Source organism: Telopea speciosissima, chromosome 2 (genome assembly GCF_018873765.1).
Source record: "Telopea speciosissima isolate NSW1024214 ecotype Mountain lineage chromosome 2, Tspe_v1, whole genome shotgun sequence".
In the NCBI taxonomy this organism is placed as follows: domain Eukaryota; kingdom Viridiplantae; phylum Streptophyta; class Magnoliopsida; order Proteales; family Proteaceae; genus Telopea; species Telopea speciosissima.
In genome coordinates, this window is record NC_057917.1 from 54,706,912 (window position 1) to 54,728,623 (window position 21,712).

The following is a 21,712-nucleotide window of genomic DNA, read 5'->3' on the forward strand; positions in this document are numbered from 1 at the left end:
ATTCAGGAAGCCATTGAAGGTCTGGATGTTGGCATTCTCATTAACAACGTCGACGTTTCCTAACCCTATGCAAGGTTCTTTCATGGTGGCGGCGGTGGCTACGAAAGTGAAACTGGTGGTGGTGGTGGATACAGCCGTGGTGGCTGCGGTGTTTCCTAGAGATGTTTTTAGGGTTTTGATATGGTTAGAGGGTATTATTGGAATATCACAAATATATGAGTATTTTGGGGTTTTATTGAATATATTTAGGATGATGTCACCATTTAACGGTCATTTTTAACGGAATGGATACGGTTGATAGAATCTTAAGAATGTAGGGGTTGGGAGAATCATTACTCAAAACCCAAGGGAGGGGTTTGTCATTAGAGCATAATCGAGGGGAGGGGAGAGTAATTTACTCAAAATAAAACAGTACCCTTCTTCTTCTCCTAATGGTCTCACCATCACCACCCTTCCCAAAGAATTTAAAGAACTGATTCTCATAAATTGAACTACCAATGGATTTTTTTTTTTTTCATTCTTGAAATATTTCATATTTAATACTACGGTTGTGGTTCGGTCGGGCTAGGTTGGGTTCGGTCGGGCCTACCTAGGCCTCACGGTGCTTAAAGCCTGCACCGTGACCGCCCGTTTAACTATTCAGGCCTGGCCTTTCGGGCTTGATTGGGCCTCGGGCTATAATCAGGTAATATAATTGGTCCTTAACCAGGCCTTAAACGGTGCAATACCGGGCCATGGCCTGTTTAAACATAAACGGGCTTTAAATGGTGCAACCTATTAAAATTGAATATTTTAATTTTACAATGAGGTGTACCGTCTTGCCACCTCTTTTCTATCTTTTCCCATTAAAATTGAATATTTCAATCGTTCGAACATGACCGATTCATTAGAAATTGGTTGAAATGGTGCAACTCGTGCTGCCCCATGGCCTATGATATAAATATAAGCTAGAAAAATATCATAAAAATATACCTAATACATCAAACCCATCCCAATAGAAAGTTAATATCATAAAAGTATACAGCCTAACTCAACAGAAAGTTAATATCATAAATAGATTTGAGCCAATAAATCAAACAGGTCCCAAGCTCATAACAAAATTTACAAGTTAAAGGTCCAGGCTAGGATGGGTTGTAACCGGTCAGACCTATAATCGATTGGTCCGGTTGGGCTCCCGAGCCTACAAGGTTAGTAAACATGTTGGGCTCAAGCCCAACACGTTTAGTAAACATGTCAGGCCGGGCAGTGCTGGGTCTAGAATTGACACCCCTATTTTTCAAAAATCTATTTTTTTAGTTCAACAAAAATCTATTGTTTTGTTCAACAATTTCATTTTTTGGTTCAACAATATCATTTTTTTTTTAACTATTTCATGAAATCAATCCAAAATTGAAATAAAAACCATATCAAATTTGGCCATATATAGTAGCATTTAAGTTGTGGAATTTTAATAAAAAAATTTCTTTTTAATTAAGGGAAATTTACACATACCACCCCTGAGGTTTGACGAAAGGATATTTTCACCCCCAGTTTTGGAAAATTCTGCATACCCCACTGAGGTTTTCAAATGGTAACAAATAAAGCCATTCCGTCAGTTCATGACTAACACTATTAAAAATTAGACTTGAATTGACGGAATTGCCCTTCTAAGGAGAACCCAAAAAAAAAGAGATGAATGGACAAAATTACCCTTACAAAGAAAAAAAAAACAAACCTGCAACTCATCTTCCCCAATTATGAGTTGCAGGTTTCAAAACCATAAGGGTTTTTCTTAAACAATATCCAAACCAGAAGCACATGCAGTCTGAGAACTACATCAACTATCAGATCTACTACCCATTACTCCACCAAAATCTGAAAAAAAAAAAAAAACAACCCGCAACTCATCTTCCCCAAACGATTTGGGGAAGATGAGTTGCAGGTTTCAACCTCTGCACTATTTCTTGCTTCTATTCTTGAAATGGGATAGATTCAGATGAACAATCACCCTTGGAACAATCGAAGATGAGTGGGATGAAGAGAGAAAAACCAGCAACTACTTGCCTCCTTCTTCTGCAGAGCATCAAATGGGTCTTTAAACCTTGTAATATCGTCCACATTATGGAGTGTGGGGCGAAAACCATGGAACATTCTGCGGGACAGATAGGATTCAAATGCGTATTTCTTGTGGGACCTTTTCAAGTAGACAACTGATTCTTCAATGGAGTTGGCAGCGAGGTCAAGATCCCAGCATGAAGCTTTCATCAGACAGATCAAGGGTTCAGCAAAATCCTGAATCGACTTCGCTGCCGCATTGAAAACATCAACAAACGAATATGGATCCAACTCCCAACAAGGCCCATATTTTCTTCCCCAAAATCTTTTTGTCTCTTCAACTGCTCTTCCAAAGTTGCATTCTTCCGATCCAACCCTTCAAGTTCTCGCCGTAGTTCGAAGATCTAGGAGTCTTAGTGTTGTATGTGAGACTGTAATTTCTCCAACCGGCTTTCATGATCTTGGATCTCTGCAAGCAGAAGAGAACTACCAGAGGAGGAAACACAGTTGGATTTGGTGATCTGCTTCTCTTTGAAGGTACGCTTGATGTCAGAAACGACTTTGAGCTGGGACACAACAAGGTCATCAGCGACTTCGATTTTTTCAGTGTTTAAGGGAATGTGAGACTCCTGGAGTTGAATGTAAGCTAGTTTCAGAGCTCAAATGCTATCAAATAGCTTTGGAATCACAGCAGTAGCAGCCGCATTGTCACTTCCAACTAGGGTTTCTTCAATGGGATGGGGATGTATTTTCTGCTCATCAAACTCGATCTCAGCCGTAGTATTACTGCTATCTTCAGTAGAAGAGGCTCTATTGTGGTGGTTGTTGATAATCCAAAAAAAGGGAATTTCTAGGGTTTTGAGGTGTGAATCAGTCTTATTGAATTGGTCAGAATCGAAACCTTTCACAGCCAATTCATATCCGAATCAACCTATTCACCGTTGGATATTGTTTAAGAAAAACCCTTATGGTTTTCAAACCTGCAACTCATCTTCCCCAATTCGATTGGATTGGGGAAGATGAGTTGCAGGTTTTTGCCCCTTTGTTAGGGTAATTTTGTCCATTCATCTCTTATTTTTTTTGGGTTCTTCTTAGAAGGGTAATTCCATTAATTCAAGTCTAATTTTTAACAGTGTTAATCATGAACTGACGGAATGGGTTTATTTGTTACCATTTGAAAACCTCAGGGGGGTACGCAGAATTTTCCAAAACTGGGGGGTGAAAATATCCTTTCGTCAAACCTCAGGGGTGGTATGTGTAAATTTTCCTTTAATTAATGAGCTTTGTTCCTACGTAACACACTTAAGAATGGTTTCATTAACCATTCATCCATCTATCACATGATTATTCAGTTGTGGCCCATTTTTGTGGATAGATAGGCAAGAATGCCCTCAGACATAACTTGTTGCATAGTAAAATAGCTTAATTTTAAAATCAGGACTATGCACTTGATAGTAGTGCGAATAGACAGACATGAAGATACATGCCAAGGTACGAGAGAATTTTCAATTGAATTAGTTGGACTTTGAGAGAGAAAAAAAAAAAAAAAAAAAAAAAGGGCGTACCTAGTGCACGAGGCTCACACCACTGCGGGGTCTAGGGAGGGTCATAATGTACGCAGCCTTACCTCTACTTAAGAGTTAAGACATGTGAATAATTTACCATGTCATCTCCATCCAATTGTTGTAAGCTCTTATGCATTTTTTATTTTTAATATTGGAAAAGGAACACTTACCAGTCGTGCGGAACGGCGTGTACCTGCTCCCAGACAAAGCCGCATGCAAAATGACCAGCGCACCCCTGGTCCTTTCAGCCTTTCTAGGGGGTGCATCGCTCATTTCGCACGCAGTTGTGTCTGGGCACAAGTACACGCTACGTTGCACTACCTAAGCATGTGTGGTGTGCTGCTCTTGCACCCAGACACATGGATGCATAGAATCACCTCTGTGCCACTAGAAATTTCTACCTTTTCATAGCGGCATGATGGTCATTCAGCGTAGCCCTGTGGCTGGGTGTAGGGGCAACCCACTGCCTGCACGCACCCAGGTAGCGTACTGTATCCTTAAAATAATTAGTTACCAAAAGAAGAATCAAATCCGCCTTGTAAAAAAGTAGTCACTTCTAGGGGTGCATATTTAACCCTGTTAGCTCGAGCCTGCCCTGGACTATTTTGAGCTCGAACAAAGCCTAGGCTAAGATACCTTAGCCCTAAGGGCGGGTCAAGGTTGAGAATTGTTGGGCTGAGTCAGGATTGAGGCCTCAGATGAGCCCGACCCTATCTTCTTCTTCCTGGCCAATCCAGCCTTTGCATCTCCATTCCCCCCCCCCCCCCCAATTGTCGAGGCCATTTAGGGTCAGCCTGGCCCAACCTTAAGAATGGGTTAGGGTTAGACTGAGTAAGGGCCCAACTCCCTTGTTGCATGTCTTGCATCCCTAAGTCAGTTCAGTTCCCCCATCCTCAATAATATAAGATTATTCTTCATAGGATTAATAATAATGTTTGTGATACCCTATCGTGAGCATTCATTGATAACATGTGTAGGGTTTTAAATCCATTTAATGATAATATGGTCTTTTAGATAGGTACAACGGTAAGAAGTATTAATTAACTAAATGCAGTAAATGCATTGAGCAGAAGACTAACTCTCTCCTCCTATGTCTAAGATGGTTGAGTTCCCACTTCCCATGTTGCGCGCAAATGAAAAGAAGAAGAAAGTGAAGCATCGAAGTCATGGGCCGGAGCCAAATATAAATACTATGGATGGTCATTTCTCTATCAATAATAACTGCTTCCAAACCCATTATTATCGATCTTTCCTGAATTTTGGGTTTCCAATGCATCTTAATAGAGTTGAGGGAGGTTACTATTGACGATATGATTCTCTTCTTCGGTTGTACATTTCATGTATGATTCAATCTTCTATTTTAGGCAATTGCTATCACATACAATATTATGGGACTCTACCATAGTTAAGAACCTATGATCACATGCGATATGGATTCTATCTCAAAATGGAAGTCTCACCTTCAATCACTGTCAATAATATCACACTAACAATTAGCTTTAATTTCCAAGGAAGAAGAAGATCGAATATGAGAATTCTAGGAATTAGTTTTTTTATGGGTAAAGTACACGTACCCTCTATAATGCACCCAATATTCCTCGTACCCCCCTAAGCGGCTCAATATTCCATGTACCATCCTTCAATATTCCACGTACCACCTTTGCTTTACACCCCAAATGCCAGATAGGTCCAATCCGTTAAATACCACCGTTAGATGCCAAAATGTTTACCATTTTACCCTTTGCTCCATTTCCTTAAATCTGAAAAGACTTAATTACCCTCACTTATTTGTTGCCCTAAACTAATTGAAAATAACTATTTTACCCTTTATTTTATTTTTATAAATAAAAAGACCTAATTGCCCTCATTTATGTATTACCCTAACCTAATTTAAAAAGACTATTTTACCCTTAAATATTTGTTCCTAAAAACCCCAAAATGCCCTCATCTTCCCCAAATCATCATTCTTTTAACCCTGATCCTTTTTTTTATTGGGTAAACAATTCAACTCGTCTCTATAAATAAATAAATAAATAAATAAATAAAGCAATCACCTTATGAACCGAGCACTATCCTATCCTATTATCTTGTGAATGGTCTTAAAGGGACCTTATCCAAGGCTGCCTTCTCTCTGGCAACATCGATCTCAACAACCCTGATCACTTATCTTAAGATAAAAAGTTCATTGTCATACAAAACTCTATCAAGATCAACGGTTGAAGATTAAGCTCCACCAAAATAGCTACCAGATTCTATCCTCCTAGTTCAATTCGTCATATGTGATAATGTTTCACTCTATCTAAACCTCTCTAGTTGCTCCTCATCACGAATCACGATAGAGTTCTTCTTACCTTTGTTGTATAACGACTCTATATCAATTAATTATTTATAGAGGTGATGTAAGCTTCCCGTATACAGCTTCAGATTCATCTTCAAAAACACATTATTGTTTTTGAGAAGATGCCTTCTTCAACTTCCGCAGCAGAGGCTGCAAAACCAGCATTGGAAGCACCAAAAACCCTTGCGGAAACAGTAGATGTGTCGTTGAGGTCGAATCAGATTGAGTTTAACTTTCATATGAAGACGTATAATGCAGTTTCTGAGGCGGTGAAGACAACGGTTGCTGAGGCGGTAAAGGCGGCGGTGGAAGCTTCAAAGTCGGTTGCTGCGGAGGCTCCAAAGGTGGATTTGGCAGAGGTGGTGAAGACGGAGACGGGGACGGAGACGGCGAGTCTAATGGCTAAGTTGGCGACTACGGAGGAGGAAACAACAAAACTGGTTGAGATGCTGACGAAGTTGGAGAAGGAGCCGACCCAGAGGGCGAAGCTTCAGTCCCATATTACCAAAGGAGTGTCCGATGTGTTGGAGATGAGGACGAACGAGAATACTGCAAGAATAGTCTATTTGGAGTCGGAAGTTAGGCGCCTTGCTGTGTCTGTGTCTGCGCTGTCTAACAGATCTGGATTCCCCAAGAATGGTGGCTTTGGAACAAGAATATGACTCTTCCTTAAGTTGAGTTGAGGCCTGACTCCTGAGGGGGCATACGGCCAATCAATCGAGTGTTTAAAATTTTTCTCCTTTTTTTTTTTTTTTTTTGGGTAAAATCTTTTTGGGTAAAATCTAGCTAGCGTCGTTTAAATATATATATATATATATATATTTTTTCCTTATTTTTCTTTTCAAGTTTAGGACCGTTGGATGTTGCACTTGCTAGATGTCGACATCTACCTCCACCTCGAACTGCATCGCACTGCACCATGTTCAATTGATCCATAGAAACCTGCAACTCCCACCCATTCCCTGAGTTTGCATTTTGAACCTTAATGCAAGAAATTAAAATTTTTTGATATTTGCATGCCTTGGCCCTTGTGTGGGCAGGTCCTCATAATCCATATAGAATTGATCAATTCGACTGCTATTAATTAAGTGAGATATCTCAACTCTTGTAGTTGTAGATCGAGTCTCTTCCTCTTTTAGACGTACGGCTTGTGTATCCCTTGGCCCGTTATGTGTTTGAAATTTAAAGTCCCTTTATGTTTACCCAATTACCTGCTCCAATACCCTACTTCTTTTTAGAGTAATACGTATATATTATTGTATTTCTACCACCCCATTGTCGCTATAATTACTTGATCGCCATCATAATCAAAATTATAATTTTATGCCAATTTGGATTTGGTGCCGGTGGTACATGATTTTCAATTTTACTTGAGCCATTGGAATCTTTGGCCTACCTCTGGATGACCCGACCCTTTGGCGGCCGGGTTTCTTTCTTTGTATGGCTGTCCTGGGTTTGTATACCCTGTGGCCTGTTTTGTGAGCTGTCTGGTATCTTTGAAATTACTAATTTTTAATCCTTTTTTTATTGCAAGTAAAAAATAAATGTCAAATTTAAGATTGTTTAATTTGGCTGCTGAAACTTTTACTGTGGAATTATCCGGCCACTGTAAGGTTAGGTTTCTGTTATTATTTGTTTTGATGATATTTTGTGCATTTTATTGATAGTTGTTGTAATTGTGTCTGAGAAGGATATAATGGGGGAGGTATACATGCAGGACCCACAAAGCAATTCAGTGAGAGTATGGAATCGAAATCTTGATTCTGCCCATTTTGATGAATTTTTTTTTTTTTTTTTTAATTCAATTAATTATTAATTATTTGGTTCATTTGCCTATGAATTTTTGTTTTTTTTTTTTTTTTATGGATGATGGGATGATGAGGACAACAAATAAAAACATGTCTTCTAACTCTGAAAGCGCGCTGATGTGGCTTACATGAACCTCTCTCTTTTTCTGTTGAACTATTTGTTGTCAACCCAAAGCAATTCATATCTTTTCTCACTTCTCCCCAAATCATCTTTGATCCACCTTTTGGTCTTTTTAACTCCTCTTATTAATTTGGATTATATTACCCTTCCTTCCATGCCCTCAATTGCAAATGCCTATTACCAGAAAAAGAAAAAATTGCAAATGCCAGTATAACCACAGAAAACCATAACCTTGTATATCTTCTCTGAAACACTCCTATATCACTTCAAATTTTTTATGTGGTGGCATGGAATTCGTTTTTAATCTATTGTACCATGTGAATCGCTCCAAACTCCAATAAACATCGACCCCATCATAGATTCGAATTACCAAAAACAGAAAGAAAAAAAAAAGCAAGGGCAACACCTTCTCCATCACCTCCTCAACTACCGTTCTCGGAGCAATCTGTCTGGGTACTTTTAATTTCTCCTTTGCTTGATTATTGCTCTTTTAAATGATAAAATCTCATTCTCATAATAATGGATTTTATTTTCAAATTTTGATTGCCAGAACTACTCTCACGTTGTAGAGCCGAAAAGATGGTTATTGGCATCTGATAGTTTCTTGAGACGAATGAGACCCGAGGGGCTCCACTTGCCTGGGTTGCAGATTCTCTTGGATTGCCTCTCGATTGTCCTTACTCTTCAGGGGTTGCCGTCTACTTTGAACTGGGTAGCAAAGATTGTGGTTGATGATATCCTGTCACTGTGTAGTAGTTTTTCTTTTATTTCTTTCTTGCATGTTTCTCGAGACCGTGTTAGAAGAGCTCATCTTCTTGCTAAAGGAACTTCTAGGTTTAGCTCGTCTCGGTACTGGTGGTCCCTACCACCCCCCATTCTTGTACATTTTTCAGCCGGCCAGAGTTTCTTTGTTGCCGATTTCTCTTAATAAAATTTTTTGTTCTTGACTAAAAAAAAAATGGACATTTCAACTTTGGGTGCTAACTATACTTAACGTTACCGGGAAGATTGATATTTTGACATAGTTTAGGGTGTTCGTGATATTTCATATACTTAGAAATTTGTCCTTTTTAAAAAAAAAAAGGGATGACGTTGTTTTTTGGGTCTTAGTAAACTCTGTTGCGGTAGGAGTCTAAAAAGCCAAAAGGACTATATAATGTACCATTTGTAGGTATCATGACCTATCGTGATTGGATTGGAAATAATTATTAAAATAAAAATAAAGATAAGAAAAGGAAATGTAACAAAGTCAAAAGGTTATCTTTTATTTTTGGTAGACGTCAAAAGATTATCTTTTAGTTTTATAATTTTTTTTTTATAAGTCAAACCTTTTCATAATTAAAAACATGAATAAATAAATAATCCAAACACAACAGAACCAATTTACTAAATAGTTTATTACAAGACAAACAGGGTATCTTCTTCTGTTTATATGAAGGCATTACCGGACATGGACATGCGGGCAACAAATGCAGCCGCCAAGCCTCTTTACAAGGTGAATTTCAGTCGAGCATAAACTTTTTCCTTTAAAATTTTAGGTCCTTCATTAATAGAAAAAAAAATAAAATTGTGGAAGAGAAACAGTTTAGAATATTGTGTTTGGAACAGTTTTTGAAACTGTTTCTATTTCCATAAGGTTTATTTGTGTTCTGATTTAAATTGCCATTACTTTACGGAGAGTTAGAGTCGCCACTCTTGCAGTTAAGGGTTTTGGACCCTTCAGGACGCAATGGCGGTGGTTTTGGGGTCTAATTTTAAATTGTTTTGCATTAACAATGCTATTTTTGTTTGGTTTTGTATTCTTGAATCCCTAATTGATATATAATGTATCTGTGGGTTGAATCGAATTGAATCAATTGAACTGAATCAAACCAGTTTTGATAATCAGATTAAATCGATAACCCTGTTAAGAGACCCAATTACCCGACCTGTCGAGTCAATACCCGTAGGAATTCTATTACCAATGGCGACTATTATCGATGTTGACTGGCAATTGATTGACATAGTTGACCAGTTTATGCATTATTTTTGTTTCAGTTTAAGTCAGAAACACTTTAAAATGTGTATTCTTATAAATATCTCTGTCTATACCTATTTATGAATTGGTTTATGATTACCATGAACTTGAAAAGTTATTCATGACCAAATGTAGATAGAAAATTCATGGCATTTTAATGCATACATGACATGTTCGGAACACCATATGAATAAATTGGATGTATTTATCTTGTATACTAAGAGCTTTCGCACATTTTTAGATGTACGGTGTATTGGAAAATTGTGAAAAGATTGGATGAAATTCACCAAAGTGGCACATCCTATTCTTTTATAGTTTTATCTCCGCAGTAAAGTTGGTGAAATATGCCCAAAGGTGATGTAAGGAAACAAATATTAGAAAAGACAATAACCTAGGGGTTCCTTCTGCCCAAAGATTTAAAAAAATTTTGAAAATTATTGTTCTTTTCGCAATAAATACAGATTAACAAGCATTCTTTGTTCAAAAGATAGGAATGTAATAATAGTTGTGCCTCTTATTTGGTTTATTTAGTTAGACTGTAGACTGTAAAATCTACATGAAAAAGTGTTTAACCCTTGGACTGTTAGGTTCTATATGGCAACTTTTCTGTTTTAAAAACTCAATTCTGGTCCGACACATTTCTTTGTGTTTCTGTGTTTTTTTTGAATGCTTCTGGGTCCTAAAATGTTGTATGGTAACATTGAAAAAAATGTATCTATAACTAAAAAGAAACAGAAACTTGTATGGGTTGCACTTAACAGATCGTTTCTCAACTAGTGTTATATCAACAGAAAGATAATAGATGATGGCTTCTTGCATGAATTTTTCAACGACAACCCTAACAGAAAAGATTCAAAGTGATACCCTAAAGGTCTAACCCTCTAAATTCTAACCGATAGAAGAGCTGTTGTGTCTGCTCCTTGCAAATCCTTGAATGTAGCATATGCAAGCTGAGAACTTTTAGATTCTCTAATATTAGGTGATGCAAGCTTTCTTCATAATTGAGCTAGTAAACAAGCAAACAGATACATAATAATCAAAACTCTCCATTAAACCTTAAATACACAGATGCACTTGGAGAGAGAGAGAGAGAGAGAGAGAGAGATGGGTTCATAAACTCTAAATCCAAGTAAGAATTCGATACAAAGGGACCACAATAACTAGTAGGACAAACTTATCCACGTAATTGATGAGAACAGTCAATTCAATCACAGCCTTTTAAGTTTAGACATGCAGTCCAGGCACATACCACACACCCCATAACCTAAACATCCATTACAATTCAGGTCATAGTATTAGTGGAGCTATTTCTCCTCACCCTTTCACCATCAACTTTCTCCTTAAGATCACTTGATCCATTACCTACTCCAATGAGCGGATTGGTCAATAACCCCATCTATTCAATGTTAAGGAAGATCAGTGTTTTTGTTATCAATGGGTAATAAACTGGAAGTGATTAACTCTGTAATAAAAGAGGCCAAAACTCTAAATCCAGGCAATAATTCAAATTCATCTTCCATTCCAAAAATAGCTTGAAATAATAACAGTATCAATTCAATCTCATAGTTCATAGGTCTGATGTTTCACTGACCCAGGGTGCAGAAAAACCCAGAAATACATTGATGTATCATTCGTTCCAGATATTTTTAGCATACACAAGAAGCTACAAATCATTACTATTTGATTCATGAAAATCCGCTGCTTAATTGCTCAACATCTCTCTGAAACTAAATTCCTTTTAAATAATTTGAAATTTCTACACTAAAAGATGAGATAGGAAAGCACAAAATGTAGATATAACAATCAAAATCTGAGCAATGCATATTACTAGAGGAGGGTTTCTTAAACGGTTTAAACAATACTGCAATCAACACCAAGTACATTAACATAGCAAATAAGAAAGACTCATTTCGTGAAATTGAAATAGGTAGATCACTGATATATTTTCGCATAGAATTAGCCCCTGCTTGAGCCTTAGATGTTAGAATTTTAGTTCTAATAAAATTCTATATGGACATAATTAAATCCCTAAACCAGGCTAATTAGGGTTTTGGTCTAATAAAGTGGGGTCATTAAGTTATATTAGAAGTCTAATGTGGACTGGCTTAGTGTGGGCCAGATAGATTCCTATTGGGACTGTGATGAGTCAGACCCTATAGGGATTACTATATAAGGAGAGCTAGGTCCCCCCTCTACCCAACACAACTTATTATTCTCAATTGCTATTGAGGAGTGTATTCTAGAAAGAGAGGGAGATATTCAGTGTTCGTCGTCCCTGCGCATTCGGTATTCTCATCAGGCCAGTTACTTTGGGAATAGAGGGGAAGGGCCTAGATCTTTGTTCTTTATTTTCCGCTGCAATCATCATCACTATGGATGCGAAACAAGGTCAGTGGTTCTATCCCTATTTTCTATTATTTATTTGATTGTGTTCTTGAACGCCCTATGGAGATCCTGGCTTTTGGGATTTTGTCCCTATTCGGATCGATTTATTCCAACATGTGGTATCAGAGCCTCCATAGATCCGTTCTTGAACCTATATGGATTCAAAATAATATAACATAATAAGGGAATCGAAAATTTTTCGATTCGAATCAAGGTTTTTAGGGTTTTTTCCAGTTTTCCAAAAACCCGTACGGACACTGGCATTCTGCCAATTTTTTTAGCCGGCGAAAACAGAATCTGATCACATGGGGGCGTAGAGCTCGCAAAATCAGAGTTTTCGGTGGGTGGATCACCGCCAACGGCTGCCGGACGCGCTCTCACGCGCCGGCGGCAGCCGCGGGTGATCTTCACTCGCCGGCAGATGTTAAAAAAAAAAAAAAAAAAAAAAAAAGAATCTGGGTTTTGCTATCGTGCGCCTGATTCTATGTACAGGCGATGCTAACGTGCGCAGCTCGGGTCGGGTCAACCCGATTTCTGACCCGAAACCCGACCTGTTGACCCGTCTAATGACCCGATTTGGTCTGACCCAAACGGTTGGACCGGGTCTGAACCGGTTCGATCGGACCGGGGGGTTGAACCAAATTGATTTGGTTTGACTTTCGGACCGGTTTGACCAAGACAACCAGCGATTTTGACTTGAACTTTGACCGGGCTTTGGGGCTACGAGACTCCATTTGGGGTCCGTTTTTGCGTTGGCTCTATTTTTCTGTGCTCTACACAGTGGTGCCATCTGTTTTGATCAGATATGAATATTTTACATATTTTTGGTATTCTTTTGATGCATGCCCTTTATATAATTTATCGGTTTGTTCTATTGGGAACCGAACCAATTTCTCAATTGCTGGAATACCTACCTTGATGAACAGTATTATTATTATTTTTGTGTTAATTTTAAGACATTTAAAGCCCCTTGTCATAAAGTATAAAATAACACAATTTGTTTAAGGATGTAAGTAATTTTGGAATATCCCAAGAGAGGGTTCCATGGGTTCGACAGGATGCAGCCGCCAAAGCGACCTTCCTTGTTGGATTTGTGAAACACCGGTCTCATACAGTTGTGGGGTGTCCTTCAACTCTAATGTGTGGTCATACACCCAAAGGTGGTGGTCATGTATTGGTACTTGAAGGGGTACATATACAGTATGCTTGTGAATAGGTTGACCCTAGAATTCTGCACACCCAAAGGTGGTGGATTTTGAAAGTTGAGCTGTATTCCCATGACCACTGGTATGTAGGGATTTTTACAATTGCATATTGAGAATTCAGCCCAAAGGTGATTTCACAATGATGTGTGTAAAATTCTCATTAGCTTATAAAGTTTTCAAGCTGTACTTGCATCATTTTAATTATTATACTGTTCATTGTTTAAATTTTCAGTCACCTTCTCTGTCAATAATAACATGGTTACTATTGAGCTCCTCACTGGGTCAAACTTTAAGAAGTGGAAAGAGGACATTATGTTTGCTATGGAAATGGCAGATGTGCACACGTCCCTTGTTATGGACACACCAATGGAACTAACTGCTGATAGTACTGAGGATGAAAAGTCTGTGCATGCTGCATGGCAAAAGAGTAATCGACTCAGTATACTGTCCATAAAGAGGTCGATACCGGAACACCTAAAAAGTGGTCTGCCTGAGAAATGTACTGCCAGGGAATTGCTAGATGCAATTTTCAAGAGATACAAAGTTTCATCGAATGCTGAGATTGGGACACTTCTGCAAGGGTTATTTAATATGGAGTATGATGGTTCTAGGGGTGTTAGGGATTACATTATTAGGATGGTTGATTACCAAACTAAACTCAAGGCCTTAGACATTCCTCTTCCAGATGCCCTAATTGTCCATCAAGCCTTAAATACCCTACCTTCTGAATTTGGCATCATAAAAACCAACTACATTTCCCAAGATGGAGTCTGGAGCATTAATGACCTAATTTCTAGGGTTGTGTCTGAGGAAGAGAAACTGAAGAAAGAGAAAAAGCCTACTGCCCTGTTTACTTCCAAAGCCCGTAAGAGTAAAAAGTCTAAAAACCATACTCATAAGTCTGCCAATAAATAGTCCGATCAGACTAACAATTTGGGACCCAAGAAAGACTCTTTGAAGAAAGAGAGTGATCGCTGCTTCTTTTGCAAGAAGAAGGGTCACATGAAGAAGGACTGCGACAAATACAAGGCTTGGTTACTCAAGCCCAAGCAGCCATCAGGTAATAATTCTTTGGCTTTTGTTTGTGAATCCAATCTATCAGAAGCCCCATCCAGTTCTTGGTGGCTAGATAGCGGTGCAACTAACCATGTTGCTTTTACCATACAGGGGTTCATAAACCGGAGGAGGCCAAACAAGGATGAATCAAGGCTGGTCGTAGGAAATGATGGACATTCTGACGTAGAGTTCGTGGGAGATGTCATTTTATTATTAGATTCTGGTTTTAAATTGACTTTAAAGAACACTTTTTATGTACCGTCCTTTAGGCGGAATTTGATTTCGGTTTCAGTTTTGGACATTAGTGGTTTCTATTTTGAAATAAAGAATACTATGGTTAATTTATTTTTTAATTCAACTAAAGTTGGTTCCTGCTTTATGTCCAACGGATTGTACAGATTGTGTTTGTCTCCCACTGATATCTACGTCTCCTGTAATGTTGAAAGTGTTGTTTCTAAAAGACCCTTACCTAAAGAACGGTCTTTCACATTGTGGCATAAGCGGCTAGGTCATATTTCTAAGGCAAGAGTGGAAAGGCTGATAAAGTCTGACATCCTGCCTACTCTCGAAAGTGATCCAGAAACTTGTGTAGACTGTTGTAAGGGAAAGATGACCAAAATAAAGAAGAAAACTGCAGTCCGTAGTTCTGACCTGTTAGAGGTCATTCACACTGACATCAGTGGTCCCTATTCAGTCACATTGTGTAAAAATTTTTATTTCATCACTTTTACAGACGACTATTCCCGATATGGATACCTGTACTTAATTAAAGAAAAGTCTGAATCTCTTGACAAGTTCAAGATTTTTAGGACTGAAGTTGAGAAACAGTTAGGGAAAGTTATTAAAATTGTTAGATCTGATCGTGGGGGTGAGTATTATGGCAGACATGGCGATGCTGGACAGCTTAAGGGCTCGTTTGCCAAATACCTTGAGGACTCTGGAATAGTTAGTCAGTTTACTATGCCAGGAAGTCCTGAACAAAATGGGGTCGCCGAAAGGCGTAACCGTACCCTTATGGACATGGTGAGGAGTATGGTTAGTAGGACAAATTTACCTAAGTTCTTATGGGGTGAAGCCTTGAAAACTGCTCTTTATATCCTTAATCGTGTACTTACTAAAGCCGCTCCTCTTACGCCTTAAACAAGTTGGATCCCAAGACTACTCGTTGCTACTTTGTCAGCTACCCAGATCATTCGAAGGGATATAAATTTTATAATCCCTGCGGAGGCACTAGGATTGTGGAGTCACAGACAGCGAAGTTTCTGGAATTTGATGTGGCCGAAAAGAATGACTGTTCTCAGACTGTTCAAGATAGTCACATGGTTGGTACATCGGTACCCATTCTTCTACCTATTCGATCGATGTGGGGCATCTTGTGCCATTGGTTACACTTGGAGTTCAGGAGCCTCGATATTGATACCGTCCCGACATTCATGTAGCACTGTTGAGATTCCTCTTATTCGGGATGCGGTTGAGGATCCTATCATTGATGCAGTTCCAGCTGAGATTCCTCAGATTCAGGTTGAGGCAGTAGTGGCACCATTACGGAGATCCACCAGGGAGAGAAGGTCAGCTATATCACCTATCTATGAGGTCTATCTGGGAGAACATGACTATGATATTGGTTGTGTGGTCGATCCAGTTACTTATTCAGCACTGTTTCTAGTCCTCGATGATTTGTGGATAGATGCGATGAGAGATGAAATGCAATCAATGAAACATAATGATGTTTGGGAGCTTGTTGATTTACCTAAAGGTTGTAAGCCCATTGGTTGCAAATGGGTGTATAAAACCAAAAGAGATTCCAAAGGAAAAGTTGAGAGGTTTAAAGCCGGTGGTAGCCAAGGGATTCACTCGAGAGAGGGAGTAGACTACAATGGGACCTTTTCTCCAGTCTCCTCGAAGGATTCCTTCAGGGTGATCATGGCATTGGTAGCTCATTTTGATATGGAGCTACATCAGATGGATGTTAAAACCGCCTTTCTCAATGGCAATCTTGATGAGGAAGTATATATGGTTCAGCTGAGGGTTTTGCGGTGGATGATTCAGATCATCTTGTGTGTAGACTCAAGAAGTCTATCTACGGTCTCAAACAAGCTTCTAGGCGGTGGTATCCGAAATTTGACAGTGTTGTGACTTCGTTTGGTTTTATGAAAAACAAAGTGGATCAGTGTATATATCACAAGGTCGGTGGGAGCAAATTCGTTTTCTCATTCGTATGTGGATGACATCCCGCTTGCAGCAATGACCTAGGGATGTTGCATAATACAAAGCAACTTTTATCTAGGGAATTTGACATGAAGGACCTTGGTGAGGCCTCTTTTGTTCTTGGGATTGAGATCCATAGGGATCGTTCTCGCCGTTTATTAAGTCTTTCTCAGAGGGCTTATGTTGATCGTGTTCTGGAGAGGTTCAGTATGCTGGATTGCAAACCTGGGAATGTTCCTATTCTCAAGGGTGACAAACTGAGTTCGACACAGTGCCCAAAAAATAAAGCTGAGAGGGATGAAATGAAGAAGGTGCCTTATGCTAGCGCACTTGGTAGTATCATGTATGCTCAGGTCTGTACCAGACCGGATATTGCTTTTGTGATGGGACTTCTTGGCAGGTATCAGTCAGATCCTGGTCTTAGTCACTGGGTTGCTGCTAAGAAAGTATTGAGGTACTTGAAGGGGACAAGAGATTATATGCTGACTTACAGACACGTTCCTGAACTCAAGCTAGTGGGGTATACAGACTCTGACTTTGCTGGCTGTGAGGATGACAGGAAATCCACATCAGGTTATGTTTTCTTGATGGCAGGAGGGCGATATCATGGAAGAGTAAAAGCGAGACATTGGTGACCACTTCGACTATGCAGGCGAGTTTGTGGCATGCTATGGGGCTGCTACTCAGGCTATTTGGCTCGAAATCTCATAAAGGAGTTGACTATTGTAGATTTTGTGGATAGACCCATCCGGATATCTTGTGATAACGCTCTGCTTGTGTTGATTATAAACAACAATAAAGGACTTAGAGGGTCTAAACACATGGAGGTCAAGTATTTGACCATAAAGGAGAGAGTAAAGGAAGGTGACATTACAGTGGAGCATATTAGTACAGATGATATGGTTGCAGATCCCCTAACCAAAGGTCTTCGCCCTTGTGTTTTTGAGAGACATGTCATGGGCATGGGCTTAGTTGCATCATGGGATGTGGTTAGTTAGTGGGAGTTTGCTTTATTTTGCTTCATTTCATTTTAAAGTTTCTTTTCATCAGTATTTTTACCTTATGGTAAACTTTGATTTATATACATATCAGGTGTCATTGCATGCAGTTTCTTTTAAACACATGAGTGTTTTATTTATTGACATGATGTATATATTTCTGATTTTAAAGTCTTAAGGAATGTGTTAACCTTAAGCAAGGCTGGGGCATTAAGTTGTTAGCCTAAAGGTATGTCTTGTAACACATAAAGTATAACTCGAGTTATTTCTGATGAGACATACAGATTTGTTAGAATCACGAAGTTTATTTCTCTAGTGAGCCTATGCCACTTAAAGAAGAGAAATTTTGGACTGATAAACGGATAATACATAAGGAATCACTGCGTGACTATTATCTCGTTGCCACACTACCACATTGTATCCATGTTAGTAGAGTTGAGGACTCTCGTGACCATGGAAGGCTCTGTGTCGCTTGATCATAGATGCAGTTACCGCCATGATTCGGTGTCTAAAATTCTATGGGATAGGATTGACTTTCTAATATGACCTCTAGACCAATTTATTTTAAAAATTGTGCACATAAAGTTTTCTTAAAGAGTTGTTAGCCTGTGATTTGTTTTGGTCAAAACTGTTTTTAAATCCTTTTAAAAATAAGGAATTTAATGTAAGTCCAAGTGGGAGAATGTTAGAATTTTAGTTCTAATAAAATTCTATATGGACATAATTAAATCCCTAAACCAGGCTAATTAGGGTTTTGGTCTAATAAAGTGGGGTCATTAAGTTATATTAGAAGTCTAATGTGGACTGGCTTAGTGTGGGCCAGATAGATTCCTATTGGGACTGTGATGAGTCAGACCCTATAGGGATTACTATATAAGGAGAGCTAGGTCCCCCCTCTACCCAACACAACTTATTATTCTCAATTGCTATTGAGGAGTGCATTCTAGAAAGAGAGGGAGATATTCAGTGTTCGTCGTCCCTGCGCATTCGGTATTCTCATCAGGCCAGTTACTTTGGGAATAGAGGGGAAGCGCCTAGATCTTTGTTCTTTATTTTTCGCTGCAATCATCATCACTATGGATGCGAAACAAGGTCAGTGGTTCTATCCCTATTTTCTATTATTTATTTGATTGTGTTCTTGAACGCCCTATGGAGATCCTGGCTTTTGGGATTTTGTCCCTATTCGGATCGATTTATTCCAACATTAGATCCCCCTAATAAATGAACCTCGAAGACTTTCTGTATAGAGACAAAACTAGAAAGAGCAGAAACAAAAAGTACAAGCGGGCAGGGCACATAGTTGGAGGTACTTTGGGAGTGGCCATTTGTGGATCAGGGTTTATCATAAATCACAAATTAACCATCGGTGAGTCTTGGGATGAGGAGCAGAGGTTGTAGGTGAATCTTCACAGAGAAGTAGAGTCGGAATGCGAAGATGAGAGCTCGAGTCGCAGAGGTCGAGCGCAAAGATGGAGAGGACGAGTTGCAGAGGTCAAGCACGAAGAGGAGAGGTTGTGTAGCAGAGGTCATGAGCGAAGAGGAGAGGTCGTGCGCGAAGATGGAGAGGTTGAGTTGCAGAGGTCGTCGTTCTTGCTTAGATGAGTTGAGAAGATGAGAGACCTTTGCGATTTAGGGCTACTTTTACACATTGTTATGTTTTAGATGGCAAATTCTATTATTGCTCTCGTCAACTTAAGTCGGACTTGTGTTTCTCCGAAAATTGGTAGAAGTGTTTCTACCAAGTGAGAAACACCAATTTGGAATTTTGCAAATGTGTGCTAAAAGTATGCCAAGTGCCCGGTTTGTTTCAAAAAATAAAAAAATCAAACTGGACATACCATTCAGTTTTTAGTCCAAAAAAATGGAAGAATACCAAAAACACTAAAATAGAACATTACCATACAGAGCCCTAGCCTATTTGTTTGGGCAAAGTTTTTTATTAACATTGATTATGATATTTACCTTTATGTTTATGAAGAATTAATATTTCATTGTTCATTTTATTGGTACTCTTTTTATGATTTTATTTGACTAATGTTGTTTTAACGGTAATAACCAAAGTCGGTTTGCCAAAGTAATGATTAATATCAAAGTTTATTGCTAGAAGGATATTCTTAAGTAGACTAATTATAAAATCAAAGAAAGTACATATATGAAATATTATTTCCATGGTTATATCTATCTCAAGGCGGTTCATGTTAATAAATGGACTTTTGTTTGTAATGACAGAAAGTTGTTTGTCATATATTGGGGTATATCTTCTGCTATCGTTTAACATGAGTATGTTTATTGGATGAATCAACGTTTTGTGATAATTATTTGTAATGTGATTCTATGGTCACACCACTCTATGGTGATTTTATAATTAATGTATCCCAAGTGGGAGACTGTTAGAGTTCTCAATTGAGTGAGCTTAATTAATTATAGAATTAATAGTTTGCTGGGAGTCTACGTACATGAACCGGTTTGGTCTGTCAATCTTAGAGATAGGCCAATCCTATTCATTATGGAAGTGAAGTAGGGTTGGGGTAATATTATAAATACTATGGTCATGGGTCCCTGCAGTTTATGTTTGACATTCCTCTCTTCTCCCACAAAGAAGAGAAACAAATAAAGACTGACAGAAGCTTATAGAAGACTCGGATCAAGGTTGTGATCGTTGAGTATTCGAAAAATATTTTCTTGATTATTCACCATTAATAGACGAACAGTGCAATGTATGCTCAATTTCTTCTTTATGTTTCAGGAAAAAATTTTGCTACTACACTTGTATCAGGAATGTTCTTTCTACAAGGCTAGCAACCAAGGAAATGGAATAATTCGATCACTTACCCTTTGGGAAAATATCCTTTAAGATGTCATTTCCTTGGCTGCCAACCTTGTAGCAGGAACATTCCTGCTGCAAGTGTAGCAGCACAATTTTGTCCTATATTTCATTACATTGTGTTCTGAATTTATTGTATGGTTTATGATCGGAATTTCATAACAAGGCATCCTTGATTGTCTCAACTATCAAGAGAATAGACCAAGACAGGATAAGTTGTCCTTGTTCTAGATGCCGGATTTGATGATTGGAGCACCACCGATGACAAGACCATTTCTTGTAGAAACTCAATTAACCACAAAAGTACAACAACCCAGCGTAGATTATAATAGTTACGGGGCTTGTGGAAAGATAAGCACAGCACTCACAATTTACAACAAGAGAAGTACAAGAGCATGAGCTATGAGCTACAACATACAAGCATAGATAGTTGAGAGAGAGAGAGAGAGAGAGAGAGATATTAAAATGGGCTCATGGAGGGTCTAGAAAGTTTCTTCGCCTCTAGGGAGAGGACCATGAGATCTGACGATGAAGAAGTTCTCGTACACAAGACCAGCAAGTCCACCACCAATAAGCGGTCCAACCCAGTAGACCCAATGATCGGTCCAAACACCGCTGACCACTCTGATTCCTTGAGTACATGTTGGGTTGAGGGGGTTTTTAGATCTAAGGGTAAAATAGTAACTATATACATTTGTTAAGGGTAGTTTAGGGTTTTAAATAAATTTAACTAGTTGACTTCATCATCATCAGTTAACAAACAATGTAAAACTAAACTAACGATAGGGACTAATCTCTAATATACGGGGCTCTAATACAGAGGGTGTTCTAGTATTTTCAAATAAGAAGGGATGACTTGACTTGAGATAGCGTTCCATTTTCAGGGGTTGAGTTTCGTAATTACCCAAATTTTTATTATTAAGCCTCTCTCACCGGGCAGACTGAAGTACAACTTTAGAAGATCCTCAGAGAAAAAAGGACTCCCATAGAATCCGATGAGGGTAACACTTTACTGTCTATTTTAAAATATAGTGGGTGACAACATTCACTATCCAACAGATTGACATGAAAGAAATAACAGGCCTTAATAAGGTGACTCTTTTACTTGTTTTCTTCCCAGAAAGTATGACCAAGGTATTTAATTATTGGGAAA

The 21,712-nt window shown here is 38.7% G+C and overlaps 1 pseudogene; it reads right to left on the reverse strand.

Annotated features, from left to right (window-relative positions):
- Nucleotides 1-1,983: 1,983 nt before the first annotated feature.
- Nucleotides 1,984-3,872, reverse strand: LOC122650878 (annotated as a pseudogene).
- Between the last annotated feature and the right edge of the window lie 17,840 nt (nt 3,873-21,712).